The 22,076-nt window shown below is 34.9% G+C and overlaps 1 pseudogene; it reads left to right on the top strand.

Annotated features, from left to right (window-relative positions):
• The first annotated feature begins 9,507 nt into the window (after positions 1 to 9,507).
• LOC131803547 (mitogen-activated protein kinase-binding protein 1-like) overlaps positions 9,508 to 22,076 on the top strand; it is an 83,439-nt pseudogene continuing 70,870 nt past the window's right edge.

A 22,076-nucleotide genomic window follows, 5' to 3' on the forward strand; every position in this document is an offset into this window, starting at 1 on the left:
AAACGAGTCCAATTTATCGTCTTTCAGTTTCAAGTGAGATGTAGCATTCCATAAAAACAGAATGTGTTAGGAATTCGGAGACGATATTCAAACAAGACAGGGGGTTTTAAAATATATAACTACAAATAAACAATACCATGGATCAAGGATATACTTGTACAACAGTTATTTAAAATTAAGAGAGTAGAGCTAATAATAAACGATGCTTGTATCGGCGTATTAACAGTATAAGTCGCAAAGCAACATAAAAAGAGGGGGAAATTCCCCCCTCTTCCAGTTTTTTTTTTAATTTTCCGTACTAAGATTCCAAGTCAACAAGGGGTCCTTTGTATTTTTTCAAAATATGGGTTAAACTTACTTGAAATGGAATCGTAGCAAGTCAGTAGATTTATCATTAAATTCCATCATAGGTCACAGTATATATCAAAAGTTTTCAAGAATATTTCACTTAAAAAGACGTGTTATTTCGGTCCTCCTTTTGATATATTATTAATATAAGGTTGAAATCCGATTTCAAGTAGTTTTTGCCATATTTTTAAAATTTGGGAGTTTGAATTCTAATATAAATTCCTTGCAAAAAATGATCAATATGGGTTCAGGGACATATATTCCAAATAAAATTCCTGTTTGCATGGTTTAATTTATATAAAGGCCCTAAAAACTTGACCTGAAAAAAAATTTGGTTTGATCTACAAAACAAATGCTATCAAATACACTTGAAATATCCCTCATCCCACTTTAGCTGCCGTTGTTATTTTAAGAAAGTACCATAACAAGTAAAAAAGCAGCTATGTTCGGTCAGGCCGAAATTTTAATACCCTCCACCATTTGGAAGGAACTTGAAAATTTTCAAAAAAAACTTCCGGAAACTACCACTTAAATAAACTGTTATATGGAGACTATACGAAGACGTGGACCTGCTTACGAAATTTTTGTCACAGGCTGTAGTACCCAGTACGAACTTCAAATACCAAATTTGAAACAATTCCGGTGAATAACGTCGTTAAAATCATCAAAATACCGAATATCGGGATGTAAGCTGTATTGTGATATCAACATGGACCTGCGGGGTGAGATGAAAACTGCAACCAAATTCAGACTGCTGTCATTTCTAAGTTACAGCTGTTAAAATTATTCCAGTGACAGCATATTATATTGTTTACAGGCGTACAAAAGCATTTTGGTGAGAATTTTTCCAGAAAAAAAAGTTATTCGTGATGGAATTAAAGCGTGGTAGTGTGATTTCTTTATATTTGGCGGGAAAACCACAAGTTGCTATCGTTATAGCACTCCAACATATAAATAAATTTTTTGTGTCTCGTACCATCGCTCATTACCATGATGCTGGTAGCATAGCCCGACGTCATGGAAGTGGGCGGAAGAAAACAGCAACATCAGCAGAAATGGTTCGAAAAATAAAGAAGCGACTTTCTCGAAACCCGCGTCGCAGTTTCCGAAAAATGGCTCGTGAGCTGAACATATCGCAATATTCCATTCGGCAAATATTGAAAAATGAGAGCCATGAGCCATTGAAATTCAAAAAGTGCAAGAACTTATACCGCAACAGAAAGATAAAGACTCAAAAGAGCTAAAGAGTTTCTTCGCTTGGCCGAAAGTGGTGAACTGCCGAATTATTTTTTTCTGCTGAGAGAAAACATTCGTTGTCCAGCAGTTTATAAATAAACAAAATGATCGTGTTACTTGCCAAAGAGGTCAGCTGAAAATGTGCACCTTCGGTTGGCCACCAGAACTCAAGAGCCGGCAATGGCGATGGGGTGGGCCGCCATAACAGTCAATGATCGCTCTCCGCTCGTATTAATCGACCGTGGCATCAGAATGAATGCCGAATATTATTGCGAAAATATTCTGGAGGGTGTATTAAAGCCTTGGACCCGCAAACATTTTGGCCACAGACCTTGGACATTCCAACAGGACTCAGAGCGCGCCACCCAAGAATGGCTACAGAATGAGGTTCCTCGCTTCATTTCCGGCGCACAATGGCCACCAAAATCTCCGGATACTAATCCGTTAGACTATTGTGTCTGGAGTGTTTTTGTTGGTTGGCACTAAAAATACCAAAGTGTCGATCACTTCAAGCAAGCGCTTCGCCGGGGATGGGCCAAAATACCGCAGAGCAACATTCGGTAGCGTGTGGCGGTTTCATTGATCATAATTCGTGCCAAAGGTGACCAATTGGAACAAATGTAAACTTATTCTAAAATTTGATGCTATTTCCGACATTTTTATAAAAATGTAAAAATTATGGCGTTTGACTTTGTTGCGGTTTTTCATCTCACCCTGTATATACCTAAAATCAACAAATTCCAAAGAATCTAAATAAAATATCAGAAAATCTCGGAGAGGGGAAACTTGTCCCCTCTATTTACATTAGTTTGCGATGCAAACTTTCAAAACGCCGATACATGTGTTTTCTGTTTTAGCTCTACTTCCATAATCTGCTGGATTTCCCCTGTAATTATTGAAAAAATTAAATTTTGTTGCACAGTATTATTTGTGTTGCCCTGGTAAATTTAATTGGGTTGTGTCTTTGCTACAACGATTTCCCTTTAGGACATTGTGGTATATTGATCCGTATTTGAGACATTTTTACTCTATTCTATATTGTAATATTCAGGTATTATTATTAATTCCTAGAAACATTTATTTTACATACACGAGTTGGTGTAACATAACCACTCTTCGATTTCGTTGACTCCTTTACTTGGAAAAAAGGTAATGAAATTACTTTTTATTATTTTTATTTTCTCCGTTCTTCTTTCTTTGGTGGTTGCTTGGTTAATCCACCTCCCTGGATAGCCTGTGTCTGTGTGTGTCATTTGTCATTTGAATATTTAATTTGAATTCTAAAGACTCATCGCCATAGGGAACTCCCCATAGTCATATCGTCGACAATACATACGAAACACATGCAACAACTACAACAAAAACTTCTCTCTCTGTTAAACATGCCGGCAGCAGTGTCATATGTTCAAGTTGAAGCTGAATCATACCCCACATGGGAAAACAACTTAAGAAAATGTTGTGGTGGTCAAAACCAAGTTAAAGAATTAAAAGAAAAAAACCCAAATAATACCGACAAAACATTTTTTTAACAAAGACACATACTCTCAACTTGTTCAACGTCGTATCAAACGCATCGAACTACTTGAAGTCATTCACAAGAACGTTAACAACGCTAACATCCATGACATATCATCAACAACATCACACCCTCAACCTTAAGTGTAGATGCCAAAACCAATAGCCGAAGACTACAATCGTAACGTAGACAAATTGAAATCGTCAGCAGGTTTCGGTGGAGTCAGCCAAAAGCTGACAGCAGCAACAACAAATCCCCACTTTGAATGAGTATCGCCATTACTTGAAACCCATACCAATTGGATCTACAGTATATTCCATATAATTGGAACTTTCGGGTTTCAAATTAATCAACCCTTATTATATAGAGCAGGTTTTTTTGTAAGTCTTCAATTGGTAAAAATCCTTTGGCAGGACTTTTTTTAAGATAGCATGTGTTCTCTAGAGAAAATATGTTAACAAGGTTTTCTATTATCACAACCTATTTGGCAAGTCTTCTGTAGAAAGACGAACTACACAAAATCTTGTAAAAAATGAAGCCTTTCTACATGTCTACGATTGAAAAAATCCGATTGGGTTCAACACTGCATGTGGGAATCCTGCTTATCGGGAGTTCCCTTAGTATTGCATTGGGGTATATCCTCTCGAACTTCTGCTCGCCAATATGCCTTTTATTCCTTGCCTCCTTGGGTTTACCGTTGTTGGTGTCGGTACGACTCAGCGATACTTCCATTTTTTTTAATAGAGACGCCGCTATGTTCTACTTCAGTCTAAATTGCCATCTGCCTTGGGTGCATGGGATTGTCGGTGTTTACCGGCAAATTGGCATTGGGACCGCTGGAGCTACTCAGGCCAACTTTCCTGGAAGTCAACCTCTGACAAGAGATCTATGCATAAACTACCGTGGCATCCCAAAAGTCTTCAGGATACTGTCCTGACTCAGGCTTGACTGCCACACTTTCGTTTACTATGTCAAGTGTACGAGCATTGTCACTTCTTAAGCTCTGGTGCCATATCACTGATTATTTATTTGATTAAGTTAAAACTTGTCATTATTGGACCCTACTGTTGAAGAGAGCCAACTGTTGCGAGTCTTATAAATAACTACTGTAGAACCTACAAAAGAATCTAAAATATCTGCATATTTTTGAATTGAAGTGAGCGAGTGAGAGACATAGAGATAAACTCTATTCAAATGCCACTCTCAAATCAAGTTTCACGCTGTGGTGGGGGGAAAGAGAGATTAAAATATATAATTCGTTGTTCTTTTGAAGAGAGCAAGCCACAGCGTTGGTGGATACCATTTCAGAGAGACCGACATTTGAAAATAAATCGAATACGGTATCGATCAACAAGTTGTTATTGTTCCCACTACTACTACTACACAAGAGCACGCACAGACATTCATTAGTACCCCCCTAGAGTGGTAGATATGTGTATGTGGAGAGGTTATGAGAGCCATGCTATTACCAATAATATTACACGTCTTAACAACGTTACGTTGTCGCACAACAAACCGCGTGAGCACATCAATGAGAAGCCAAGTCAGCTATGCGGCGGTGTTTTGTGTTTTACTCTTTTTTTCATTTTATTTCTGTGTTATAGAAATGAAACATTCGACATTCAGACTTGGCTTAAATAATACCACAGTGATCTCTTGATGGACAGTGGGCCAAAGGGAATAAATTTAATGAATATAATTTTGGAAATAAATTAAATATTTGTTAAAGATACCTGCTAGGCAAGAAGGTTTATTGTGCAAAGTCCAATATTTACCTTAAATAAATTAAATTGCATTGCAATTTTAACAAGCCTATTTATATTGTAATTTTAAATATTCGATTAATTCGGGGACTACTTTCGATTTTTATGAGATTTGTGCTTTTTCGACCTAAGCATTGAAACATTGAAAGAGGCAGATGTAAGATCTATGACCGTAACTTTAAATTAATTATTTTCGGACGTATGACACTTTAGAAAATCGTAGGGCCAAAGACATGGGTACAGAGGTATGTATCAAGTAGTGGGCAACGATGTAGTACTTGACCTACCGACCCCTTATTTTAACAAAAATATTACAATAATGTATAAAAAAATGGTTTGGCGAGAAACTCGATATATTAAATCACGATTTTTCTTATTAAATTACAAATACAATTCGTTGCCAAGAGGTTATTCAATTTGTAAGGTAGTGTGTGGACGGACAATGCCTTATCAATTTTTATGCGGCGATTATCAAGCGTATATATTTTGGAGGTTTCATGTGCATGAAAATAGTTTTCGAAATACAAACCAAAAACACAATGCTATGATTTCTGATTTGAAACGCTTTCCAAACCCTGGATTACTAGTCCATGAGGTGTTAAAAAATACGCGATTTTTGATCCACTATGTCTCTAGGACATATGACCAACAAGGTTCTAAAAAAACACGATTATAAGTTCACCATAAAAATCCGAAATCATTAGTATACAACACCATAATTCACACTTTATTCCCATGCCAGTCTCCAGGGGTATTTTTTAAAAAAATGGTTAAAAAATTTGTAAAATATTCTACATAGGGTAAGTGTACCAGTAGTCGACACTTTTAAGATTTTTGCGTTTTTAATCGCTCACCATTCTGAGTGGAACTTTTCAATTATTACAAAGTTAATTATAGCTGACAATATATTTGAAGTAAACAAAATACATTTAGTTGTATAAGTTTCATTTATTTGGGATTAAAAATAAAACATGCCGAACTTAGGCACTCTTACCCTATGTATCATAAATTCTGAATAGGTCTCAGAATACATCATTTTAGAAGGATGACGTCAACGACAAGAATATCCTTCATCAAATTTTACCCTAAATCTCTATTATATTTCAAGAAATTTTTGTGCGGGGAAATATTTCTTATTTTTCGTGGATATTTTCCACCTCATTTCGAGTTTATCCATAAAAGTAATATAAAGCTTGAATTTAGGCCGAAAATGTCAAAAGACGAAATATTCTACACCAAATTTCACCATAGGTCTCAAGTCAACTATATATATATCCGGGGTGTGGAAAATTGTATGTTCATTTGATCAACTTCCCACAAAAAAAAAATATTAAGAACATTGGGGTACCTATAACTAAAATGAGGGAGTAGCCTTTTATGAGAGCTTTACCCAACCGAAGACCTGTACTGATATTTATTTATACTACCCTCAGCCATATGGCTGCAAAGGGTATATATCATCTGATACGGCCTCATCTCATCGAAATAACGGGTTTAGAACCTACGTCTCTTTAGACCAAATCCGTTTCAAGATATTTGAAGCCGATCTAGGGGTGTCCACCCATCCATCTATCTGTCTGGCCGATTTGGTCCAATCTTGGTACATTGTAACATTATCAAACAGTTCGGAGATGGATAAATTATTTACATCATAGAACAAGGAAAAACCAACCAATTTCATGCGAAGTTTGCTTATCCCAGTATTTTTATCCGTGATAGTATAGGTTCGAAAATGGACAATATCGGTCCACTCCATTAAGTATCACCCCCACAAAGGGTGAACATTTTGAATAATTATAACAATTAAAAAATATGAAATAAGAGTCCGATTGTCTTCAACTTTCGCACAACGCAGTATTTCTATCAACACAAGATACTAGAACGTACCACTCATTCTTGTACCTCCCTTGCAACGAGTCAAAATTTTTCATAACTTTGAAGCGCATAAATGCTACAAATCTCAATATTTTTATTAACACAAGATCTGTTGTGAAGATGTTAGATATCGCACAACTCCTTCTGATACCCCCCCACCCACATTGGGTACACAATTTTGAATAATTATAACTTTTACCAAATGCAAAATAAGCTTCCGATTCATTCTAAACCTCACACCTTCCAATATTTCTATCAACACAAGATCTGTTGTGAAAATGGTAGATATCGGACCACTCCTTCCAATACCTACCCCACAAAAGCTCATAAAATGCGAAAGCTCAGATTTTCTTTAAATTTCACATATTCCAATATTTTTACTGACGAATGATACAAATCCGCCCACCCCTTGTGGTGCTTCCCCCACAAAGTGTTACAATTTTCAATCATTATATCTCCCATAACTTGTGTACTCTCAACCAGAGATTTCATATGAATATTTGAAATATCGGATAGATCAGATAAAAAGCTTAAAATTTTGATAACGATTATTCCCAAAAATTGGAAATAAATGTTCGATTTTCATTAAATATTGCACATTCTGATATGTTGGTTAGTATTATAAATAATTATTATTAAATTTTTTATTTGTATTATTTATATATTATGATGGAAGTAGTCGATATAGTTCAAATCTGGCACGTTTTAATATTTATATCTGACTTAGATCATTGAAATTTTATTGAAAAAATTATTCATTGAATATCCATTGAGATATTCATATATACGTTGAAAGTCCAGGTTCAGTGGCACGAATGTCATAAAAAAACTATTCCCCAGAGCTTGTTTTCTAAAGGACCTTGGAAAAATATTCTTTGAAAATCCAACTTGGTAATCTGAAGGTCAAAAAAAAAATTTTTATAAATCCACATTTGTAGGTTTGAAGGTCTCTAACAATCCATTTTTGGTAGATTGACAGTCCTTATAAAATAATCTTTGAAAGTGCAGGTTACCTCATCAAACCTCATCTAAAAATGTTTGAAAAAATTCTTCGAAAATCAAACATGATCCTTCAAAATATTCTTTGAATATCAACGTTTGGTGATCTAAAGGTCGGAAATTTTTTTGACGCCCATGAAAATGAAAATCCAGGTTTCCTAAATGAAAATCCAGGATTCCTAAAAAAGCAGTAAGTCCTTGAAAAAATATTCTTTCAAAATTTAAATTTGGATGTCTGAGGTTTCTTGAAAAAAAATTCACTGAAAATCCGCGTTTTTAAAGTCTATTCTTTGAAAATTAACTTTTGCTGGCCACCGTTTTGTGGTCTAAAAGTCTATTTTTGAGCTTTGTCTCTAAAAGATCTTAAATAACTCTGACCGAAAATCAACGCCCATGCGTAAAGCCTAAATCTAAGACACCAGGGCCATTTTTGGTGCTGGTACTAAAATATACTAAAATGTACTAAAAATTTAATAATTTGTATTGGATACACGAAATGACCTAGAATAATGAAATTTGGAATGAAAGTCAGTGATGAAATGGTACTAAACTTCTAAAGTTGTACTAAACTGAAATGGTACCATTTGATATTAGGTGATTGGATAAAGCTAAAAACTTGAAACATGGTGTGAGAATCAAGTTTGGAAAGTAAATTTGATATATTACGGGTGTTTTGGAAATTTGTACTAAGTGTGCGAACTGTACTAAGTAGTACTAAATTTGGAGCATATAGGTTTAGGGTGAAAGGATGAAACTAGAATTTTAAAATTTTGTATTGGGTCCCTGTTGGTGGAAGGGTTGTGATAAAAAGGTGTTTTGGGAATGTATACTACAAGTGCACGAAAAGTACTACATTTCGTACAATTTGGTATTCGGTGAAAAATAGTACTTGAAATTTGAATTTAGGTATTAGGATCGCTGCTTTTGCGTAGCCTGGACATATGGAGGTAGTTTCAGATATTGTACGAAAAGTACTAAATGGTACTAAATTTTGTTATTGGGTGAATGAATAGAGCTGAAATTCAAAATTTGATGTTGAGGTCACTGCTGATTTTTAGGGTTTGCATATGGAGATGGTGAAATAATTTTGAAGAGAAATATTGGATGTGGGTCCATTGAGCAATGTTTTTTACTATACTCTTCATAAATAAAGATTATAAAGATTTCTTGGTGTAGAAGGTAAACATTTTCCAATTATTATTTCCGAATAATGTAAGAAAGCATAAAAGTCTGAAAATGTAGTAAAGTTTAGATTAAAAATTTTTGTCAAACTGAACAATTTGTGCAATTGAGAATCAAAAATTTTAAGGTGGACGTTCGCTTTGCTCACGAAGCAGCGGGCACTTTCATGTTATGTATACACTTCCTACTCTTAAAACTACTCGTCTCATGTTTCGGAAAAATGTTCGACTCCACCAAAGATTTTTAGTTGATTCCAAAATTTTGCCGAAAATAATATAAGATAATTTCAATTTCAAATTGACGTCTCATTGACCAACGTAAGAAAATTCACAAGAACTACTGGCCCAATACATAGGCGTACTTTGAGATATAGATTATTTAAATTGATATCGGTTTCCATACTCTCATTGTGGAGAGCAGGCGAATTTCTGACCGATCGAATATATTATGCCCTTCATAGCTTGTCTTTCATTTGAAATCTGAGCATAGTGTCTCTCCCGCTTTGAGCCACTGTAGGTAATGTGGTTTAACACTTGATTTGTTGTTGTTACCGCTGCTGCTGTAACAGCGGTTGGTTGGGGTTTTAGTGTTAGAGCGTGAGTTTGTTGGCTGGAATTTATTCTCGCTGTTGGCTTTCTTGGTGTTGTTGTTCTTGTTGCTGGTGTCTCTGGTGGTTTTGTGTGACTGGGTCTGTTGTTATTTCTGTTTCTGTTGTCGTTGTTGTTGTTGACGTTTTTTTTTTTTGGTTTGCTCCCTCAGCTTAAGCATTTAACATACGGAGAATGTTAAGACAATCAGTTTGATTTGAGCCGTGTTAATAAACGTATCTTTAAGATGCGAGACATTAATAATTACAATAATAACAACAAAAACAACAACAACAAATACAGCAACGACAACGGGGTTAAAAATATTATTATAATTAGCGGATCTAAGCAACAAAACAACCCAACGAAAACATAATATTTAGAAAGAAAAAAATATTCAATGGAAAATTAGAAAAAAAATAAAAAGCAGCAAAATTCCACAAAAAAATCATGTAATATTAAATTTATATATATAGAAATAAAAGTTTTAAGTTAACAAAAGAATATATCGAATCGAGCCAAACGAATTATTTTAACGAAAATTGTTTTTAATCAAGAGAATCTATGAGAGAGGGTTTCGAATTTATAGAAAAAAAACAAGTGCCAAACCAACGCCTACCGATCAGAAAACCACAAAAGAAAGTTTACAATACCACGAGGACAAAAACAGCAGCAGCAACAACAACACAAGCAGCAGCGGCAATAACAACAACAAGTTATTAACAATTTAAAAATAACCATTACGAAATTAGAAAACTAGAAAAAAATAAAAAAGAGAAGCAAAAAAATTGCCTGAAAAAATAGCAACACTAACGGTGTTGTACAAAAAACTTATTTGTCGGAATCTTGACTCAATTCTACTACACGACCAAGACAGAGCTCTGAAACAAAAAAAAAAAAACACAAAAACGTTTATGCCACCACACTCACCGCTTCGTGGTAATCTGAAACGAGAGACAAGCAAAAAGAAGCAAAAAATACTGCTAATGACCTTGGCATAAAGTTAAACAGTTAATCAAACAAAACAATAACATTTTTTATGCAAAAAAAAATATTTTTATTTTTTTTTTAAGAATTTTCAAAATCTCAAAATATATTTTACATTGAAATTTGTATCGCAAGAAAGTGTAAACTCAGGAAATATTACTCTGGAAAAAAACCATCATTACGTTCTATTCAATATCGTGTTTGACATATACTACAACAATTCTCGAACTACAAATTGCTGGCGTGACGCATGTCATGTTTTTTTTGCGCGAACTCATAGAAGGCGTTATTGTTTATTCTCAATTCAAGATCAGCAACCTCCAGACCCCTCAAGTGGTGTACCTTGTGTGCGAAAGAGATATGAATTCTTCTACAAACAAAAAGTGCCATTCATTTTAATAACACAACAACGCCAACAACAACTACGACTCATGACAAATGAATAATACAATTAATAAAAATAATAATTATAATTACAATTAATTATATAATTACATATTTAAAAATAAATAAAACAGAAAATTACAACAAAAGAAATAAGAAAAACCAACACCCCCCAAAAAGTAATTTGTATGTCTGTCAAGACTCATTCACTTCCTTAACTTCCGGTTACATTCCCATTTCGTATCATCGTCCGCCTTGTTCTTTGCAAAGTCATGCAACCTGTAGAATACGAAGTGCGGTTGTAATAATCAGTGTCTGGTGTGTGTCTGTGTGCAATTATCTGTCTATTCCGCATTTTCATTTGTGCTTCTTCTTCTGTGCGAGAAAAATATCAAATTGTGAAAATTCCAAATAGTTTTTCCATTGTGAAATGTTTGCACCACGTAACTCATCACCAGTGCCAATTTATGGCAAAGAGGATGTTGCTGCATATGAGGTAATTTTGAAATACACATTGAAATCATGAGATATTTATTGGAAATAGCTATTGAGTGGGTCATTTACAAAAAAATCCCCGTTGCAAATTATATATTTTGCCCTACAACCCTACCAACTGACTCAAAAAGAAAATATTTCTTTTTTGAGAAAAGTTTGAAGGCATTTATAAGAAAATATACTGGTGATACATGCGCGTTGTAAGAACAGATTTAAAAAGAGGTTCCTGCTATTTATGGCACATGACTAAGTTTAAGATCTGGGAATGCATTTGATGAATGCATTTTCATCGAAATTTATCGAATGCGAGAATTTAACTCCAGAATCGGTCGAGATTTTTATAATAAAAGTGAATAGCTATCTGGTTCTGTTTTAAGTAGCAAATCGAAGGTATTATATATGGGACCAGGTGTTCGAGAAGATACATTTAAATTTTTATAGCAAAAACACAAACCATGAGAATTTTTCTCTGCTCTAGAAAGGGTTAAAAAAGAGCGGGATAGAGAGTAATCTGGAAGGAAATTAAGCCATTTAACAATATACAAAATTTTTCACAAAACGGAATTCAAACTATAAGCTAACATAAAAATCGGTAAAAAAAACAATAATTAAAAAAATTATAAAATATATAGTAGCAAGTCAAAAAGTATCAATCGGATTTGCCGGCAGATGTATACCCTCAGCCAATGTTCGATTATTGAAATATGACTTGTGTTATGATTATTCAAATTGTTGACCTTCTATGGAGTAGGGCCCTAAGGAATGGGCCAATATTGTCCATTTCGTATCGGACCTTAATAAATATGATATAAATATTGCGTTAAACCAGGTTTGGACTATATTTGTTACTTACCTTTACTTTACAAGGTGAGATAAAAAAACTGCAACAAAGTCAAACGTCATAGTTTTTACATTTTTTTTTAAATTATTTTGCATGAAAGCAAAAAATATCGGCAATAGCATTAAATTTTAGAATAAGTTTAGATTTGTTCGAACTGGTCACCTTTGGCACGAATTATGGCCTTAAACGGCCAATGAAACCGTCACACGCTGCCCGAATGTTGCTTTGCTGTATTTTGGCTCATTCCCGTCGAAACGCTTGTTTGAGATGATCGACAACCTTAATTTCGAAAATACTCCAGACACAATAGTCCAACGGATTGGTATCCGGAGATTTTGGTAGCCATTGTGCGCTGGAAATGAAGCGAAGGACATCATTTTGTAACCATTGTTGGGTGGCGCGTGCGGAGTACAATGGTGGTGAGTCCTGTTGGAATGTCAAAGGTCTGCGGCCAAAATGTTTGCGTGCCCAAGGCTTTAATACACCCCTCAGAATATGTTTGCGGTAATATTCGGCATTTATTCTGATGCCACGGTCGATTAATACGAGCGGAGAGCGACCATCCGCTGTTATGGCGGTACCCACCATCACCATGGCCGGCGCTTGAGTTCTGGTGGCCAACTGAAGGTGCACATTTTCAGCTGACCTCTTTGGCAAGTAAACACGATCATTTTGCTTGTTTACAAACTGCTGGACAACAAATGTTTTCTCATCGGAGAAAAGCAAATCCGGCAGTTCACCACTTTCGACCAAGCGAAGCAACTCTTTAGCTCTTTTGAGTCTATTTTCTTTTTGTTGGGGTGTAAGTTCTTGTACTTTTTTTTAAAATTCAATGGCTTTACCCCGGGCTTATTTTTCAATGTTTGCCGAATGGAATATTGCGATATGTTCAGCTCACGAGTCATTTTTCGGCCACTGCGACGCGGGTTTCGATCAAGTCGCTTCTTTGCTTTTGAACCATTTCTGCTGCTGTTGCTGTTTTCTTCCGTCCACTTCCTTGACGTCGGGCCATGCTACCAGTAGATTTATTCACATTAAATTGTTGGAGTACTCTAACGATAGCCACTTGTAGTTTTCCAGCCAAATATAAAGAAATCACACTATCGCGCTTGAATGCCATCACAAATAACTTTTTTTCTGGAAAATTCTCACCAAAATGCTTTTTTACGCTTGCAAAACAATATAATGAGCTACCACTGGAATAATTTTAATAGCTGTGGGACTAGTGGCTTAGAATGACAGCGGTCTGAAGTTGGCTGCAGTTTTTTCATCTCACCCTGTATAGCCTTGACCATATACAAATGGGACCCAATATTTTGAAATATATTTCGCAACAAAGGAAATTATAGAGAAATTATCAAGAATCATTGGTTTAAAAAACTGACCATATCGGCCCACTTTTCCTATAGTCCATGCGAAAGGGTAAACCCCGACTTCTAGTTTTTTTTACGTTTTTTTGATATAATTTCCCCAAATTTATATATTTTGAATCCTTTTTATGTAGAAACGCTACTAGAGAGAAATATCAATGTTGATCCACGTTTTCGTAGTTAGAAAACCTTCCGACGGAAGGTATTTTATATGAGTGTACATTTCGGAATAATTCCATATAAAGGTACACCCAAGTTTAACTTTTTAGGGGAGTCAATTGAAAAATATGACCAAAACCCAAATAAAATTAGGGATTCTTTTTAAACAAGGTCTGTACCAAAACGTGGACTAACATTGATATTTTTAAGGACTCAAAATTAGGAGGTATTAGTAAAAGGGGGCTATGCCAAAAAAGTAGACTAACATTGAAAGTTTTCTGCGAACACCGAGCTCGAAATGTCAAATTACTATACCTAGGCATAATATCTATTCCATTAAATTATCGATATATTGAATTCTTACTCATATTTTCCGGACTTATACTCCCAGCAATTGTTTTTATGACTTGGTGAAATAGTATGCTGCTCTATTCTGAGAATTTTTTTTAAAAGTTAATCTGATTAAAGTATGCTCTGACTTTTACGATTTGCGGAATAAAAACTAAATTTAATTCCATTAATGTAATTATTCTATATTCTAACAATTTCCGGAAAAAACTAAATATTTTATTAGACAAATTGCATTGCATTATAAATTTTGTATCTCAAAAGGATTTAGTTGGTCGTTTGTTTGGTATTCACAATTTGCAACTAACACACATTGAGAGTGTGTGTGTGTGCGTGCCTTTGTATTCCTTTGGGGGTTATGAGAGAAAACTTTTGCACAACTTAAACAATTAATCTTGGCCATATTTGTACATTGGGGAAACATTGGCTCTCAGTGAGTTTTTTTTTTTTTTTTTTTTTTTTTTGTTTTTCTGCCACACTCACTTGTAACCAAGACACAGAAGCTTCAAGACAAACAAAGCCATACCAAATCTCTATCTCTCACACGCTGAGGATAAAGCAAGAAAAAAAGTCCAAAGACAAACGAAAAGTAGAAAAGTTGTATTGGATTGTTATGGCCAAAAGTTGAGATTTTTCTTCGACTCGAAGTAAAATGCAATTAAGATCTCTTAACTCGATAACAAATTAGGAAGTTATTAACATTTTAATGAGATTTCAATGCAGTCAGTGTGTGTGTCGTAGCGTGAAATAAGCGCAAGTTGTCACACTATTGCAAGAGTGCATAGCAGCTACAGCTGCATTGAAGTGAGGTTGCGGCGGTATGTATGGGTAATTGAATGATTCTGCTTTGGAGATTAGCGAATAGTGGTGGCGTGGCGATGGTGGTGTTTTTGCTAATGATGTTATGTAAGTTGACAATTATTTAATCCATTGTAAAAATCAAGTTGTTATGTCTATTGCATGAGGGCGTTGCGTTCGACTAATCCGTGTAAAGTGCATCAGTTGAAACATTCAAATGTGGTTTTGAATATTTTTTGTTTAATGACATATGTATGAACATCATTTCAAGTGGGATTATTACCAAAATTGACAGCTGTTTTTCAAGGGCCAAAACAAAAAATGTTGACAAAAACGAAATATTTATTTGGGCGAAATTTGACATTACGATAACTGTTAGGGCTGAGAATGGGAGAATACAATACCTAATACCAAATTTTCCAACTTCCAACTCATTCCCTTCCCTAAATACCAAAATTAGTGCCATTTAGTAGCTTATAGTTCGTATTTTCGTTCAGTTTATGTTTTCAGATGATATAATCTTTCCTCCCCTAAAATGTTCGGTATTTTAAAGTTTTAACTATTTTCCAATGGGAGTGGTTTTAGGGAATTTTGACATGAGCGATTATTATTGGTGTTTTAGATGTGTTTATCATATTTTCGGCCAAAGTGGACTATTTCATATACAGGACCTTTGGGCCAATTCCAATCGACGAGGCTTGTCCGCAGGCAATTGCGTCAATTGAATTTTGTACGGGAACAAATGCAAATCAATGCGAATAATCCGTTGTAAAGTGGACCGGGCCATGCCCAACTGCTGAGAACGGCGTTTTTGGGATGTTCTTGGGGACCTCTCAACACTGGCTCGTACGGCAGCGATATTCTCGGTCGATCGCCTTGGTCGACTTTTATATGGCCTCTTCGGATTAGAAAGAGCCTTACCAGTCGAAAATTTTTCGTATAAACGCTTAATGTTGTTCTTAGAAGGCGCACTTCTCACATTTTTTTCACAATTGACCTCTTCTGTTGAATGTAAATTTCAACTATTTCGCGTGGCGTGTATTGGTTCATGGTAAAATCTGCTTGGACTGACGCTTCAAACGCGGTATGTCATTAAGCGATGTGACATCTCTATCAAAAGTTATGGCGTTGCCAGATGGGTCCGTCGAATATGGAAAACCCGTTGGAACATTAATGAATACAACTCCTCTAAAACGTATGAAATTTTGGTCTAAGTGTTAAAAATGCTCCCATATTAAGGTAAACATCATTGTTTGTATCAGATTTTAAGCTGTCTCCGTTCACGCAATACCAAATGTAGTACCTTTCCTATGCTTGTTTAACGCTTTCCCAAAACCAACTCTTTATTTTAACCCAACCCACCAGCAGAGACCCCAATGCCAATATTTTAAATTTCCAGAACCAAATTGCACCGAATTTAGTACCTTTTAGTACAGTTGTTATAAACACATAATTTTTATACCAAATGTCAAGAAATTAGCTGTATCCGTTCACAAAATGTCAAATAGTACGAAATTTAGTGCTGTTTAGTACACTACTGGTCTGCTTTTGGGTTATTTGGAAACAAAGTACAAAAATGTGGAAACAAAAGTACAAAAATAAATTGTATTAATTTTGGTATTTGGGGAAGGAGTAGAGAGATGGAAATCTGAAATCTGTACAAAATGCACTAAAATGCACTACATTTGGTACCATTTAGAATTATGTGAACGGATAGTGGTAAAATCTTAAAATTTGATATGAAAATCAATTTTTGGAAGCGGAGTTGATGTAAGGAGGTGGTTTTGGAAAGTTTATTACACATGTGTAAGAACTGTACTAAATAGTACTAAATTTGGCCAATATCGTTTGGGTGAACGGAAGAATTTTGTAATTTAAAATGTGGGTTCCAGTTTTTTTTTTTTTTTTTTTTTTTTTTTTTTGAGTAAAGATCTGGTTTTAAAAATGTGTACTAAAAGTGTACTATTTTTCGTACAATTTGCTATTGGGTGAACAGTGATAGTGCTTGAAATCTGAAATTCTTATTAGGGTCGCTTTTCATGTGCAGCCTGGCGGTGCTGTCGGAAGTGTGTACCATAATTGTACGAAAAGTACTGAATGGTACTATATACGGTATTGGGTGAAGGGATGGGGATATAATTCTGAAATTATATATTTAGATTACTAATGGTATCTGTGTTTGAGATTGGCGGTGGTTTGGAAGAAGTTGAAATAGTTTTGCGCAATGGTTTTGCCAATATCTTCCTCGGTAAACTTCAAAATGAAAGATTTTGACTACTTTTTGGTATAAAAGGTAAATTTTTCCCTATTATTCTTTCCGAAAAAGGGAAAACTTGAATGATATTTAAAACCTTGAAAGTCCGAAAATTTAGTACGATGTGTGAAGTTTTGATTAAAAGATTTTGTCAAACTGAACAAATTGTGCAGTTTGGGTGCTAAACAAGTAAAAAAGCTGTAAGTTCGGCAGGGCCAAACTTTGAATAAACTCCACCATTTGAAACGAATTTGGAAATTCTTAAAAACAATAAAATTCTGTTAAAATCTTAAAAATACCGAATGTAGCTGTTATGTTAGGGTCTATAAGAGGACATGGACCTGCATAGCTAACTTTTGTCATAAGCCATTACAATATTCAAATGCGAAACTTAAAAAAATCGGTGAATAATGCAGCTAAAATCATCAAAATGCCGAATATCGGGAGGTACCTTTATATGGGGCTATACGAAGACGTGGACCTGCACAGACAATTTTCTGTCTTAGGCTGTAGTATCCATTACGAACTTAAAATACGAAACAATATCGTTAAATAATGTCACCAATCATCAAAATACCGAATATCGGGAGGTACCGTTGTAGGGGTCTATACGAAGACGTGGACCTGCTCAGACAATTTTCTGTCCTAGACTGTAGTATCCATTACGAACACCAAATACCATATTTGAAATAATTCCGGTGAATAATGTCGTTAAAAACCATCAAAATACCGAATACCGGGTGGTTCCGTTATATGGGGGCTATATGAAGACGTGGACCTGCACAGACAATTTTCTGTCGTAGGCTGTAGGCTTCAAATATCAAATTTGAAGCAATTCCGATAAATAATATCGCTTAAATCATCAAAATACCAAATATAGGGAGGCGTGGACCTGCACAGACAATTTCTTGTCGTAGGCTGTAGTATCCCTTTGGAACTTCAAATATCAAATTTGAAACAATTCCGGTGAATAATGTCGCCAAAATCATCAAAATACCGAATATCGGGAGGAACCGTCATATGGGGGCTATATGAAGACGTGGACCTGCACGGACAATCTTCTGTCGTAGGCTGTAGTATCCATTACGAACTTAAATACCAAATTTGAAACAATTCCGGCGAATGATGTGGCTAAAATCATGAAAATACCGAATATCGGGAGGTACCGTTATATGGGGGCTACACCCAAACGTGGACCTACATGGCCCATTTTCATACCAAAAGTCCTGCAGATATAATATACTTTTGAGTAAAATTTGATCATACTACTTTATATCGTTCGGAAGCTAGAGTGATTTCCACAGACGGGCAGACGGATAGACGGACGGACATCGCTAAATCGACATAGAATTTTATGCTGATCAAGAATGTATATACTTTGTGGGGTCTAAAATGTTTATTTCGAGTTGTTACAAACCGAATGACAAACTTACCGTATCCATTTTGTTGATTTTTCGAAATGTTCTCTAGTATTTTGTTTTAAATTCAACTGTATGAGAACAAATGGTTACTATTTTGCTTGCCTTATTTGTGAATTTCGATTTCAACGGACTTTTCTAGAATTAAGTTTTATTGATTGCCAAACTTTCTCGAACAATTTCTTTCCACTAGCAATTTGTTTCAATAATCTCTATCTGAAGATTTATTTCCATCTTTGTCAAGCGATTTGGGTTTTTGCTTCTTTTTGCGGAAGTAGCAAAAGTTTTTTTTTAGTTTTCAATAGATTTGGAATTTAGAAATTTCCACAGATAAATCGTTTTTTTTTTTTTTTTTTTTTTGTAATTTCTGTTATTTTATTAAATTCATTCGTTGGCTTAGTTTCTTTTATGGAAACAGAATTTGATGAATACATTTTTGTTCGGCTTTAATGAAGTCATTCAGAGTTTTGAGTGAGCGTGTGCCAGTGGTGAAAATTAAACACGCATCACAAGTTTCCAAAAAAATAACAAACGGCAGTTTTGTTTTTAATTTTTTTTTTTTTGTGTTGACAAAATATTCCCCAAACCAATTTTTACGAATGTTAAATTTTCATGGTACGCCATAACTCTGTTCTGCTGTTTGTTTTTGTAGTTCACTAACCAAAATTATCAACTTGAGAATTTCTGTTGGAATTATCAACAACATTCAATTGTCCGGCATATTATTAATATTTTGTTTTTTTTTTTTTTTTATTTTGCAAAAATGTTTGTTCAGGAAACAAGTTAAGTGTGTGCATTGAATGGAGGAGGTGGATGACATCATTGTTTGGATTTTGTTCTATCTCTGATTCCGTTGATATGAATCGATTTTGTTTTAAAGTTGACATCATTTGATATAATCTAAATAGCTCAATGGTGTTGTGATAAGTTATTTTTGATATGCATTGGTGGTCAATTGTTGCGATAAAGAAATGAAAAGGCTAAGTCGTTGCAGACAACCATAAAACCAGATTTCCCGCCAATAGAACAAAAAACTTAACCGGTGCAAAATTTAGGGTGGATCGGAACCTTCCAATTATGGGTTTCGAATCTAACACTTTTTTTTGGTTTTCTTTACATTGAAATAATGAACAGAAATTTGTATCGTTTGGTCTAAATAAAAGAACGCAGGAAAAATTTGGTTAGCACTTATGACACCTTTAGTAATGACAACAACATTCTATTTAAGTATGTCAAAACAACTAGATATCCTCAGTAAGATAAATAACAATAACTTTTTCCAATTTAAGTTTCGAGGCAAAATGACCTACTTGTATCATACCAAGTAATGAGTAACGGCGGCATAGTAAAAAAAATGTTGGATCTAAGGTTATTGACTCGAATCTCCACGCAGGCAAATCAAATTAGGGGAAAAATAGGAAATAGGTCTTGGCCGATTCTACCCTACCATTCGGCAAAATAACAACACATAAAATCAAGTGTGGTGAAAATGAACACTAATTCCACTCTAGTATACTTAAAGTAGAATGGCTGCCTTTTTGAACCTATTTCCTAGGTCCTGGTGGTAGTTTGATATCATATTTTTATGTAATGCTGAGCCATAAATTTTTTACTGAGAAGCTTGCTTAACTGCACATAAATGAAGGTAACTTCAATTTAGGCAGTTATTAAGGATGTTGACTGTTTAAAAAAATTAAAATTATTTAAATTAAAAATACGGCCTGGAAACCGTCACACGCTGCTCGAATGTTGCTCTGCCGTAATTTGGCCCAGTCCCGGCGAAACGCTTGCTTGAGGTGATCGACACTTTGGTATTTTTAGTGCCAACCTTGCTTTCCAAAATACTCCAGACACAATAGTCCAACGGATTGGTATCCGCAGATTTTGGTGGCCATTGTGCGCTGGAAATGAAGCGAGGAACCTCATTTTGTAACCATTCTTGAGTGGCGCATGCTGAGTCCTCTTGGAATGTCCAAAGACTGCGGCCAAAATGTTTGCGTGTCCAAGGCTTTAATACACCCTCCGCGGTCGATTTATACGAGCGGAGAGCGACCATCGGTTGTTAAACACGATAATTTTGTTTGTTTACAAACTGCTGGACAACGAATGTTTTCTCTCAGCAGAAAAAAACATAAATTGGGCAGTTCACCACTTTCGACCAAGCGAAGCAACTCTTTAGCTCTTTTTAGTCTATTTTCTTTCTGTTGCGGTGTAAGTTCCTGCACTTTTTGGAATTTCAACGGGTTTACCCCGAACTCATTTTTCAATATCTGCCGAATATAATATTTCGATATGTTCAGCTCACGAGCCATTTTTCCGCCACAGCGACGCGGGTTTGGATCAAGTCGCTTCTTTACTTTTCGAACCATTTCTGCTATTGTTGCTGATATCTATGGTACGAGACACAAAGATTTATTCACGTTTAAATGCTGGAGTGCTCTAACGATAGTCACTTGTGGTTTTCCAGCCAAATATAAAGAAATCACACCATCACGCTTGAATTCCTGTACGAATAACTTTTTTTTCTGGAAAATTCTCACCAAAATGTTTTGTACACTTATAGGCAATATAATGGGCTGTCACTGGAATAATTTTAACAACTGTCGGACGAGTGGCTTAGAAATTACAGCAGACTGAAGTTGGTTGCCGTTTTTTCATGTCACCCTGTTTGTAAACCCCATTCCGTCTGATATGCCTTTAAAGCGCTTGTCGATACAGACATTTTGATGAAAATTCTACTATGGCAACTTTTGTGTTACAAAAATAAAATTTCATTGAGAATAATGAGAAATTATAAATATTAGGGTCGTTCAAAAATAAGAAATAAAAATAAGAAAAAGAAAGAAAAAGAAATATCTATATATCTACATAACTAGGAAATACCCTATTTACTTTTGACATTTTGTTTACAAAAAAGTACGAAAGTCTCATACACCATATATAATTATACATCTTTTCCATAATAAAAAATTAAATAATGATGACAAGTATATTGATAAAACAATTTTGATTTTTTTTAACTTAAGAAAAAAAAAAACTAAAAAAAAAAACATAAAATTCCAACTCCCACGTCTGACATATTACCCTCAAAAAAAAAAAACAATATGTGGGATGTTTGTTTTCTTTTCTCTTTATTTTCTGTTTCAAAATAACCATTCGATTGTTTATGATTTAAGTTTTGAAATGAAATTTGTTTAAATGCCTCGTTTTTGGAAACATGGAAATGTCACTTGAAATTCTTTCTCATTATAGCCATAACATACCTCAATTTGTCCACTTTTCTACACTTAACTTGCCTGGTTTCTTTGGAGTATTTAAATAGCCGACTTTGATTCTCTATTTCTATTTGTTGAACGAACGGCTTGAAGTTCATTTGGTATTCTGAATTGGCCGTTAAATAAATGCAAAAGTTCCCTTTTTTTTCTATTCAACTACCTATGTAGAGACAAACATACGCACACACACCGAGCCATGGCTATTTATATTTGTTCATTTATTTAAATATGAGGGGTAGAC

This window comes from Musca domestica, unplaced genomic scaffold (genome assembly GCF_030504385.1).
Source record: "Musca domestica strain aabys unplaced genomic scaffold, Musca_domestica.polishedcontigs.V.1.1 308, whole genome shotgun sequence".
Lineage (NCBI taxonomy): Eukaryota > Metazoa > Arthropoda > Insecta > Diptera > Muscidae > Musca > Musca domestica.